The following is a 12,437-nucleotide window of genomic DNA, read 5'->3' as shown; positions in this document are numbered from 1 at the left end:
AAGCTGTATGACAGACCTAAGGAGGATTGGCTAGAGATTTTTGGCTTTCCTATGGATGGAAGACTTCAAGGGAATGCTGTCAAAAAGTGAGAGTTTCACTTTCCTATGCGCTGGATTGGTGGAGATTGTGTCAACTTAAGGATAGACTAATGATCCTATGGGCATGCCACGAGATTGACCACTTGTGGATCCCAACCTTTAGCTCAAGGTGATGAGGGATAACAAGTGACAAAGCTAGATTACCCTAGACAAAGATCTGTCAAAGGGATAACCTTGGTGAGGCTAGTGGATTGGTCAGATTGATTGGATAGAAAATTCTAGTAGAATGACAACAACTCTCTAAAGGCTTGGGTGTGATTTTGGATTGGGTTGCTAGCTGGCTGGGGGGGATGATTTGGAGAGACTTTGGATTTGGGATTGTTCTAAAGCAAGGAACTAGATAGATTCAGTTGCAGTGAGGGAGCTTGGATGATTTTTTGATGAGGCAGTGACTACGCTAAGTATGCCTTGGGCTGGGAGATTTTTGCTTTTTTGGGATTTTGACCAAAGTTGGCAAACATTCATTCAAAAGCTATGAACAAACAAGCAGACAAAATTTTGGAGCAAGCATGTCAAACACACCAACATCCTAGGAAGCTTTCTATAAGGATGAAATTTGTTATAGCTAGGGAATCCTCGATATATGCAAGGTACATGAGGCCCAAATCCATAGATGAAACCAAAAAGATGTCACACAGCCGAGAGGAGTGGTAACCCACTTCTCCTCTTTCACTTCTCAAGGGTATAAAGTTCCTTGAGGCTTAGCCCAAGTGACAAAATCTTGATTCCAAGAGAGGTGTCTTTGGATTCACCTCCCAATTTTTATACTCCACCGGGATGCTAGAGTTGAGGTCGTCCCAAGGGGTGATGAAATCCCCAAGCAGGCCTCCTAAAAAGTGTAAAAAAAGACCACATACATGATCTTGGGCTTCAAAAGACACATGTTTATTCCAATTGATGATTTAGATTTTGTAAGCTATGATTGAAGACACTTGTGATTATGGCATACAATGTTCATTCCAATTTGATAGCGTCGTTAGCATAATGGAAGTCGAGAGATCATCAACATAAGAAATGCGAGTGTCACTGAAAATGCTTCAAAACCATGCGATGTTCATTGATTGTTAGGCATTCAAGATTGAGTGTGAGTTTGTTTTAAGCCCAAAACAAAGATATGTGAAACTCGATTTGTCAAGGGCATGCCCAGAGGCCCTTCATGTCAAGAGTTTGTTCAATTTTAATGTCCAAATGAAGTGTTAGCGAGCCTAATGTGCATTCAAGGAATTTTCTAAGTTAGAAAAACTAATAAAAACACAAGTGAAGTTTGATCTTTGTGGAGCACTTAACACCCTCTTAGGTGGACCCATCCCCATAGATAGCGCTGAGATTGCAACCAATGGTTAAATTGATGGGTGATTAAAGAGGGTGAGTCCAACTACAAACTTACTCAAAGCATCTTTATTAGTTTTTATAACTTAGAAGATTTCAAAAATGTGGATTCTTTTTATGCCCCAAAAGATGATTATTTGATCTATGGCATTCAAGATTGGATTTTTTGTTTTAATCATGCATTCATAAAAACAAACAAACTTGATTTTAATCCATGGCACTCAAGAGTGATTTTAGCAACATGCATTCAAAGATAAGTGATTAAACATTCAAGTTTTTTCCTTTGAGCATTCAAGATTGAGATTTTGTGTGTTGTTTTAAGAACTTTGAAGTGCTTTGTTTTAACCTTAGATCATTCAAGATTGTTTTGGACTCACAAGTGAAAATGACTCTTTGGAGTTTGGTTTTCATTCAAAATTTTGTGTTCTAGTTTTCATATTTTAAGCCCAAAAATGATATTCTTAGATTGTTTTGATGCATGAAAAACCTAAGAAACATTCAAGATTTTGCAACAAGAGATTTTTTTGGAACAAATAACAAAGCTTTTAGGACAATTTTTGGCAACCATTTAGGACTCTTAGTTTTCATGAGATTCTTTAAAAGAACTTTAGTGTGCACTTAGTGTTGATTTTGAACCTTTTGAAATGGAAACTTGAAGTTCTTTTTAAATTCCCAAAAATGAAGTGTTCCTAACTTTGCATGAATGCATCTAAAACCTTGATGTTGCAAGGATGCAAATGATTGGATTGGTTTAGTTTCACTTGTTAAAACATTTTTTTTTTTTGCAAATTTTTAATTTTTAATGGATTTAAGTATGATTTAGGGGTTCATTTTAAGCACTAAAAAGAAGTGTGTATGATTTTGCTTCCTTAAAAAAAAAATGGCCAAGATCTCCCACAAGAAGAAGAAGAAGTAGTAGATTGAATAAGAAGAATATAGACAAGAAGAGGAAGAAGAATTCCAAGTTCTTTGTCCACCTATAAGCTTGAAAAATCTGCAAACACTATGAGATAGATTATGAGTTCCTTTGTCTTTTTCATGCTCATGTAGACCTACAAAACCAATTTATACAATCCTACCAATCACAAAAATAAGCAAAATTAGCCAAAATCAGCAAATGATATACAAAACTTGACTAAAAAAGCTAATGAAGATGACCCATGTGGGGTCCCACCGGGCGTGCCAAAATGTATATGAGCAATGTTAGTATGCTAATAGAAACCAAATTTAAATAAAGCTTCTACAAACTAAACAAAATTCATAAACTTCAAGATAGACTAAGATGAGCTCTCAATTGAGAATATGAGCCATTAATGGACTCTCTCAATAAGAAGCTCTCTTGTTGAGTAGTTTTGTCTAAATAGATAGGATGTATGCTCAAGCTTATGCTTCAAAAAGGGCTTCAAATGGAGTTGGAATTTGGGTGTGAGTGTATGTTTTGATGTAAAATGGCTTCTCAAAATGGCATTATGACTTTACTTCATGGATTGTGTTATTTTGCAAAGGCGAAGGATCCAATTTATAGGCAAGAGGCTTGAGGGATTGAGGGGTAAGATGCAAGGATGGGAAAAAGCTCATGGAGGGCTCAGATTGCATGAGAGGAGAGAACATGGATTGTGCTTCCTTACAGCCAATCAAGGAGTGACACATGTCACATGGTGAGAGGATGGAGGAAAGGGGAAGGATGAGTCAACAAAGGAGGCTCAAGGGATAAAATCTTCATAAAGGCCCTCATAATGGCTTGTAAGAGCAATAAAAGGGCTTGGAAGAGTCATTTATGGCCTAGTGGGCTTCATAAAGTTTTATGGTTGAGATATTTTGAGGGAGATGAGAGCAATTTCGACTTGGGCTTGATTAGGAGAGTTTTAAGCTTGCTTAGGCTTGTGCAAATGATTAGAGGATGGATTAGGATGGTTTAGAATTAGCTTAGGGATAGGCAAGTGGATGGCATTTAATGAGGGTGGGTGAAGGAGGAGATATTTGTTAACTTTGGCTTGGGTTAGTAAGTCTTAACCCATGTTTACAGAATGTGACAAGGTTAGGAGGGGATTAGGATTAGGTTTAAAGACATCTTCTAGAAGAGTCTAGATTTTGGATGAGGATAAAGACTTTCTAGAATAGTCTAGAATTTCCTAAGATGAGGATGAAGACTTTCTAGAAGAGTCTAGAACTTCTTAGGATGAGGATAAATTAGATTTTTAGGAAATAAATAAAGTTTTATTTATTTCAAGGTTTTGGGTTGAGGAGATATTTATTAAAACTTTTTTAATAAACATGCGGATTAATATTTAATCTTAATTAAATATTTTGAGTTGGGATTAGGGGTAGGAAATGATGGGATTAGCCTTAAATTAAAATTAAAGAAGGATTAGAAGATTTTGGAAGAGGTTTAGTGGTCTTAAGGAAATTGGCCAACTTTTGGGCAAAAAAAAAAAAAAAATTTATTTTGGGATTTTTGGTCAATTTATTAATTAAATAATTAATAAATAAGGAAATAATGTTTAAATAAGATTTAAGCATTTTTGGGAGGGATTCCTTAATTAAATATTTTTAATTAAGATAAAGGGATTTAATGGCATAAAAATAAATAAATAAATTAAATAAATAATTAATTAATAAATGATGATGTCATCAGGAATTTTTCAGAAAATAAAATACTTTATTTTCTAAAGGTTTTTAGGTGTCTACATTTTGCCCCTCTTTGATGTGATGCCACAAGTGGCATGGCATCAAAGATAAGAAAATAAGATGCCCAAGGCTAGAGCAGAAGAGGAGAGAATGGACTGTGAGATGCCCCCTCAAGAAGGTGATGGGGAGAGAAAGTGAGGCTCGACGACTTCTTGAAAAGTACAAGAATCTCAGATGAGAAAGGAAACTCAGATTAGCAAAGAGAAGGGGCCAAATTAGCTCAAAATCTCACTACGGAAGAATGATAAAGGGAGAATCAGAGGCACAAGAGGAAGCAAGCTTAAGATCTCAGGGATTGCAGAGGATGAAGGAGCGGAGCGCTATAAAAGGAATCCAAGATGGGGAGATGGATGAGCGGATTAAAAAGCTAATGCAACAGGATTTCAAAGAGTCAGATTGGCAGAGATGGGTTTCGGAGATCCCTAGGACTATGATTGTGGATCTCGAAAGATGAGGCTTGGTGGATTGATTTGGATTGGTGGATCCCTAAGACTAGGATTGTGGATCCCTAAAGCTAAAGGTGAGGAGTGATTCAAAGAGATACTGATGCATAAGCTGGGGTAGGAGAGACAGATGTTGGATATGGATGGGCGATAATGGAGATGAAGGAAAACCATTGAAGCTTTTTGAGCGGGAGGATAATTCAAAGAGAAGTACCACCATGTAGTTGAGCACTAGATTTGCTATAGGACTATTGGTTAATTGCCAAGGTTACCAAGAACATCAAGGCCTTCTCACCAACTGTCCAGAGGACTGATGAACTGACTCAAAAAAAACACGCAAGGGTTTCCCCAGTATCACACATGAATCCCAGAGGAAGCAGTGTGGAAACGATACTGGGTAACCCACAAGCAAAAAAAAAAGAAACAAATGAAAGACTTGATCAAGACCTTACGCCCAGATTGCCCCATTCACAGTATACCATGATATGGAAGATCATGGCAACTTTGAGGAGGGAAAAAAAAGATTGTTTGGGAAAGATACTTCAAGACCCAAAAGGGAAGATTCCAAATCAAAAGAAAGTGAAAATTCAAAAGAGAAACATTTGCCAACGAGATGGGTAGGACAAGGTACTAACGGACCAAGATCAAACATGAGGAAAGCTATATTCTACAAGGATCTATCGGAGAGCACCTAAGCTGGTGGATCTGGATGAGCATCTGGCAAGCTGAACTAAGAAGGATAACACTTTGCTGATAGGAGATCTAGCTAAAGGATGCAATGGGATAGCTAACCAAGGGTTATGCGATGTGTGCAAGATGCTGATCAAGGAGGAACTAATACAGAAGCTGGATAGATAGAATGGTACTAAGCTAAAGAGGATGTACAAGCTGACTAACCAAGATATTTACAAGCTGAAGCTGACCAAGATATTTATAAGCAGGTAAAAGCTCAGGATGATAGGATAGTGGGAGGGTTCGATGTTGTGCAAGATGCGAAAGCTAAGGATGGGGTGATAGCAAAAGATATGGATTTGGGGAGGATGCATCCCAATTATGATGAGAGATTGTGTGACCAAGGATAGCTAGAGGAGCAGGAGGAGATGGTTGGATAGGATGGTAGATAGCTAGGATTATGATGGATATAAAGAGATGACATTGGGTTTGCATGAGGATAGCCTAGAGCTAGATACCAATGACAAGGGAGGACGGACAAGACAAGATCTCCAAGGAATATAGTGCCCTTAATCAGAAGATAACATGCAGAAGGAGGTCTTATGATGGATGTGATAGGATTGATGCTAGGATGGAAAAAGATGAAGGGGCTAGGGAGATGGATGATAGCTGGGATGGTTGGCTGAAGCTATAGGAGATAAGTGGATGGTGTGAGATGGAAGATGGAGGGTGGAGGATAGGTGGATAGATTGGAAGATGGAGTTGGATGTCAAGAGATGACCAAAAGCATGAGGGTGATAGGCTAAGCTAGGGATGGCGGGATTACACATGATTCTTGTTTGCCAAGTTTTCATCATGGTACTTGTCCAAGGCGCTTGAATTGCCAAGTTTTCACCAGTGGATGCTTTATTTTTCTTTATTATTATTTTTTGACTTTTTGACTTTCGACTTAGCTGGAATGATTTTGTCTTTCTTCATCTATTTTTGGCTCATAGATGTTGGTAGGATGGATGAAAAAGATTGGATTGAACAAGTGGAATGGTGGGTGGGAGTTTGATAGATAATGGATGCAAAGACATAAGGCTTGTGGGTAAATGGATGAGGAAAATGGAAAGATCATCATTGGCACACACCTTGAGAGGTGATAAAGTAGTGGGAAAGATGGTTTTGAGTGAGGTTGAGGAGAAAATGGAGGAAGAGAAAGATAAGGACTAAAAGTAGAGTTGGAAGACGGAGGATGAGAAATTTAGGATAAGAAGCATATGCACTAAAAGTGGATTGGGGGGATGAAGGATGGATGGATGAGGCTTTTTGAGTAGCATGAATAGATGCCAATTGAGATTTTTCTTTGAGATGCATTTCTTTTATGAGCATCTTGGGTATCCACATGATTTTTGACTTTTTTAGCTTGGGATTTTGTGGCCTCTTGACTTTTTCTTTGATTGGGTTTAAATGTTTCTTGTTTTGAACATGTATTTTAGAAGGGACATGTTGAGACTTGGATTTTTGTGGATTTTTAGATTTATGCTTTTGGATTTATGCTTTTGGTACACTCAATGGGACAATGATTAAGAAGAAAGATTCCATGTTCATGCTGAGGAGATAGTACTACCTTCAGTATAAAGCATTTGAGAGGTTAATTTGTTCAAAAGTATTTTGTGACTCTAAGCTTCAAGGACAATCTAGTTTCTAGACCAAAGTTGTTGTGATTCATGCCCAAGAAGCACACAAGGGCATCTTCTAGAGGTAATTTCTAGTATCAATAGATTTCTTTTTCTAATCTAATAAGAAAGGCTAGAGTACCTCTATCACCAGTTAGGAGTGCAAAAATAACACATACCCCTATAAGATGTATCTCCATTCCTCTTGTTGTTAGGTCTTAGCCTAGAATACCATCTACTCATATCAATAGATCACTTGCTTACATGGCTAGAGTTAATGATTTCACCACCGTTACTAGTGGGAGCCTGCTTGTATTAGCCCAAAGGCATGACATGCTAGTATCAGCTCTTAGGAGTATACCTGAGTTTATTAGGGAAACCTCCATCTCCCCTATTGAGCATATTCAGGAGGTATCTAATGTCTATAATATTCATAGTATCACCAAGGATGATGTAGTAGTTAGGCTTTTGGCCTTATCCTTGAAAGGGAAGGCACTATAATAGCATAGAGGTTTGCCTCATAACTCTATTACTAATTGGGATGGGTTAGGGGCAGCCCTATGCAAGCATTTTGAGGACAAAAGTGATCACTTGTCACTTTTAGAATAGCTAACAACTGTCAAGATGGCCCCCCATGAATGCATGACTAATTTCAATTATAGATTTCAGAAGACATGGGACAAAATATCTACTACAGTGAAGCCCTCTCCAGGTAATGCCTTCTTCTATTATCTCAAAGCCTTCAATAGTGATATTTCTACCACTTTGCAATCTATGGGAGGGGACACTCTACCAAATGCTTATGAGGTTGCCATAAGAGTCGAAAAGATTTTGATAGAGGGAGGGAAGTTAGCTCCAAGGCCTCTAATGTCTTTCTTCCCTGACATGCCCAATCATCAGCCTACTGTAGCCCCTATTCATGTTTCCTCTATAAGTTAGCCTCTTTTTGTGGTCCCAATATCCTCTACATCCTCTAATGGAGTTGATAGGATTGAGGCTATGATGCAAACCCTGATGTAAAATGTAGAAAGGAGGATGTTGGATTGGGAAAAGAAGGATGAAGGAGAATACCAAAATAATGCAAAAGATGGGAAATGAGTTGGTAACTATGAAGAGAAAGCAATCTCAAAATAATAAGCCTCTCCAACTCTAGAGTCAAGATCCCATTCATGGTAGACCTCCAAATTAGAGTCATGTCCCCTACAATTAAAATAGAACTATTGACCACCCTCACAATTAGAATAGACTTATTGACCACTCCTAGTCTTCAAACACCAACCTAAATAGGGCTTTAGTCCCTCAAAATAATCTTGCCCAAGATCAAGATTTCTGCCCTTCTTGTAACTACTCCTATGGATATTGCATGTGTCAAGAGGTAGAATCTTACTTGGTTTTAGCTATACCAGAGGTGAGCAGTTTCCCAACAACATAATGCTAATCAACCTACTGATACTTTTTAGCAAGATGGTTGTTCTTCCATGAACCATCTAGTGGAAGAGCATGGTAATGTAAACCAAGATTCCCATGCTTACAATACTAGGAGCAAGAGAAAGGCTATGGAAGAGGTTTCTCATCAACCTCCTAATCAGACTTCAACATCAAGTGTAGTGCCACATGGACAAGCAATTTCCCAATAGCGAAATGCTAATCAACCTGCTAATGTCACTTGGCAGCAGAGATAAAATGAAAGTAGAGGAGATGTGAATAACCCAAAAACTATCCTATCTCAAACTTCTACCAGAACATCTAATGCATCTTTTAGTGTGGTAGATCAAATGAGAAGACCAATGTGAAAATTTCTATGTGGGATATTGTTGCTACTATACCCTCACAAAAAAGGCTACTGCATCGGGAATTGGAAAGCATTGAACTTAGAGATCAACCACCTAGCATGGAGAATGTCATGATTTTGGTACAATCATCAAAGGAGGTAGAAACATGTAAAATGGTTAGAACTCCTCCATTTTATGTTTCCCTAATTATAGGAGATAAGCTAGTCCACAATTGTATGATTGATTCAGGGGGTAGTAGTTTAGTAATGCCCAAATGTGTTGCTGATATTTTAGAAGTGGAATATGAACCCATTGTTAGGGATGTATTATAGTTAGATGGTAGTACTATCAAGACTATGGGAATCCTTAGAAATGTTGAAATGGCCTTACATGCATGCCTTGGTTGTATTGTAGCTCAATATATATCAATTGTTGAGGTTAAACCACACTTTACCATTTGTCTTTCAAGAGACTTCACTACCTAAATAGGTGGTTACATATCTTTTGATTGGTCATATATTTTTTATAACTAGATATGGAACCAAAGCTTCAATAAGAGCATAACCATTAGCCCTCCATTATATTTACCCCTACACTCCTAATCTCATCAATATGAATTGTACCATCCTAAAAATAGATGAAAATGATACAACAAATGAGCTTGCCACTTCTTTAGTTGATACACCTGATTTCCTCTTGGATGAGTGGGCTAATGTATATCAGTTTGATCCTATATTAGAAACCTTGGAGATAGGCCTATCACTTATTGTATATCAGAAAAGGATGTTCTTGTCCCCAATTTGAAGGAAAACAAAGAAGACACAAGTGGAATATGGAATATGTATTTTGATGGATCAAGAAATAAGAATGGATCAGGGGTTGGTGTGATGTTGGTTTCTTTTTCACTAGAAAGGTACTACTTCTCATTTAGGCTTAAATTTAGCTGTACTAATAATGTGGCCGAATATGAAGCATTGGTTCAAAGGTCTCTTGCTCTCTCAAAACAAAGGAATTTAAGCATTAAGTTTATATGGGGACAGTGAGTTGGTGATCAATCAGGTGAGGAATCAAAATATTACTGGGAATGGTTTGCTTAAGTCTTATAAGCATAGAGTATGGGATTTTCTTGAAGGTTTCAATGAATTTAATATTTAGAACATCCCTAGAAAATGAAATAGAAATGTTGATATACTAGTGATAGCAGGTGCATCTTATGATGTACCAAGAAGCATTAAAGATGAGAAGAAGCAAAAGATTAAAGTGGTAGTTAGACCCACTATCCCTGATAATAATGTCAATTGGAAAGTCTTTGAATTTGATGCACAAATTGTGAGTTTCTTGCAGAATGAAGCATAGTTCTTAGATAGAAATAAGTCAAGATTGCATGACTAATATGGTGATCAAATCATCAACCCTAGCTCCAATAAGTTGCCTAAGGGTATCATTACCTTAGAGAGTGTCTTCAATCCTGATGACCAAGCAAGTAATAGAGGCATGAATCTTGTTGCAAACAAAGGAGATCAAATGCTAGTTGTAGTTGCTGATGGGAGAACATTAAACATGGGGAAGGTATGTTTTGAAATTGAGCAAGAAATTTTGTTCATCTATGTCAAGAATTTAAATATGTATTTTCCTAGACATATGATGACTTAAAGGGTTTTGACCCTAGTCTATTTCAACATACTATATATCTAGTTGATGATGTCAAGCTTTTTAGGTAAAAATAAGACTAGTAAATCCCAAGATTGAGCCATTAATGAGAAATGATCTGTCCAAATTAATTGAGGCCTATATCATTTTTCCTATTAAGCACTCCTCTTGGGTGGCAAACCTTGTCCCTATTAGGAAAAAGAATGGAGAAATTAGACTATGTGTAGATTTTAGGGATCTTCACCAAGCCTCCCTTAAAGATCATCATCCTCTCCCTTCCATGGAACAAATATTGTCCAAAGTTAGTGGTTAAGAGAGATTCTCCTTCTTGGATGGATTCTTAGGTTATAATCATGTGTTAGTCAAAGAAGTTGATAGATATAAAATTGCTTTCACTACCAAATGTGGAACTTATGCCTATAGTAAAATTCCTTTTGGACTAACAAATGTAGGTGCCACATTTCAAAAGGCAATAGAGATGGCCTTCAAAAATATGATTGAAAGGTTTGCATTGATCTACCTTGATGATATCATAGTATATTCAAAAGATGTAGCAAAGTATTTTGGTCATCTCAGACAAGTGTTTAAAAGATGTAGAGAGTATGGAGTGTGTTTGAATCTAGGGAAGTGTGTCTTTGCCACTAATCAAGGGAAATTATTAGGACATGTTGTATCTAAGGATGGTCTGACTATTGATCTAGAGAGAATGAAGGAAATACTTTCCCTTTCTCTTCCTAGTCACAAAAAAGGTCTACAAAGTTTTCTTGGTAGAATAAATTTTGTGAGAAGATTTATTCCTAATCTAGCTACCATGGTGAAACCTCTTACAACAATGCTTAAAAATAATATGGTCTTCTCATGGACCAAGGAAGGGAAATAAATTTTTGAAGAAATCAAAGTGGCCATAGCTTCAACACCTACTCTCATCAATCCAAATTTTGATAAGGATTTCATTCTTTACACCTTAGGAAGAGAGTCAAGTATTTTTGCTATTTTGACTCAATTAAATGGAAAAAATGAAGAGCAACCTATTGATTTCTTTAGTGAGGGGCTGAAAGAATATGAAAATAAGTACACTTGTGTGGAAAGGGAAGCACTTGTAGTCATAAGAGCCTTAAAGAAATTTAGACACCTACTATCTCCTAAAAAAATCCATTTGTTGTTCCCTCATAGTAGTGTTAAGGACTTTATTTTGAGCGAAGACATTAGTGAGAAGAGAGTTGGGTGGATCACTAAGGTAATGGAGTATGATGTGGACATCCAAATTACCAAACTAGTAAGGGGGAAATGGTTGTGCAAACAGATGATCTCATCTTGTGAGCCTAATGAGGATGTTGTTTTGGTGTTGGAAGAACAATAAGAGGCAAGGAATGATAATCCAAGGAGTTGGATAGATGATATGAAGACCTTCTTAGCTAGGAATGGATATCCTCAAGGGTTGGATAAAGCCAACAGAAGAAAATTTAGGATGCAATAAATTCCTTATGCTATAATTGATGATGTTCTTTTTAGGAGGGACTTCAATGGAGCTTTGTTAAGATGTGTTGACATAGATCAAGTAGAGAAAATGATTATGAAACTTCATGATGGTCTTGATTGTGGCTAGTTTTCAGCAAGAACCATTGCAATGAAGATCATGGGAGCTAGATACTACTAGCCATCCTTGTTCCATGACTACCACAGACACGTAAGGAAGTGTGAAAAGTGTGCTTTTTTCTAAAGTAAATAGAGACTTGCAGCCCTTCCACTTCACCCCATCCAGGTTGATCAACCTTTTTCCTAGTGGGGATTATATTTTATTGGTCCTATTAATCCACCTTCTAGCTCTAGTTATAGGTGGATTTTAGCTACAACAGATTACTTTACAAGATGAACTTGTTGGAATTACAATAGGAAAGGTAAACTTCTGAGAGGGGAGGTGAATCAGTAGTTTAAATTTGGACCCACAAAAATTTCACTAGACATCTATCTCATGCATTCAATAAGTAAACTAAAATAAAATGTAAAGCATACACATCTAAATCATATAACTATGTAAGCATTCACACACACAACACCAGATATGATTACCCAAAAACCCTCCAAGTGAGAAGGTGAAACTGGGGTAGGGATGATACCCACAA

Source organism: Cupressus sempervirens, chromosome 11 (assembly GCF_028749045.1).
Source record: "Cupressus sempervirens isolate cs-2001-9-10 chromosome 11, ASM2874904v1, whole genome shotgun sequence".
In the NCBI taxonomy this organism is placed as follows: Eukaryota; Viridiplantae; Streptophyta; class Pinopsida; order Cupressales; family Cupressaceae; genus Cupressus; species Cupressus sempervirens.
This window is presented reverse-complemented; position numbering follows the sequence as displayed.